Source organism: Penaeus monodon, chromosome 29 (genome assembly GCF_015228065.2).
Source record: "Penaeus monodon isolate SGIC_2016 chromosome 29, NSTDA_Pmon_1, whole genome shotgun sequence".
Lineage (NCBI taxonomy): Eukaryota > Metazoa > Arthropoda > Malacostraca > Decapoda > Penaeidae > Penaeus > Penaeus monodon.
Window position 1 is genome coordinate 23197512 of NC_051414.1, and position 200 is coordinate 23197711.

The window sequence follows — 200 nt, forward strand, 5'->3', positions numbered from 1 at the left end:
AAAGGTAGGTTGGCAGTTGAAGTCCGCGAACCCAAAAATTGTTTTCCATTTGCAGGCACGATCATGAATAAAAGTTCTAAGTCGTGTACTCTTTCTCTTTATTTTTTTCTTCTACAGCTTCTCTCTTTTTTGTGCCTTTCTTTTTTTAAAGGAGAAACAAGTGCTGAGTTGCGGAGGAAAGGTTTAACTAAACTTCGACC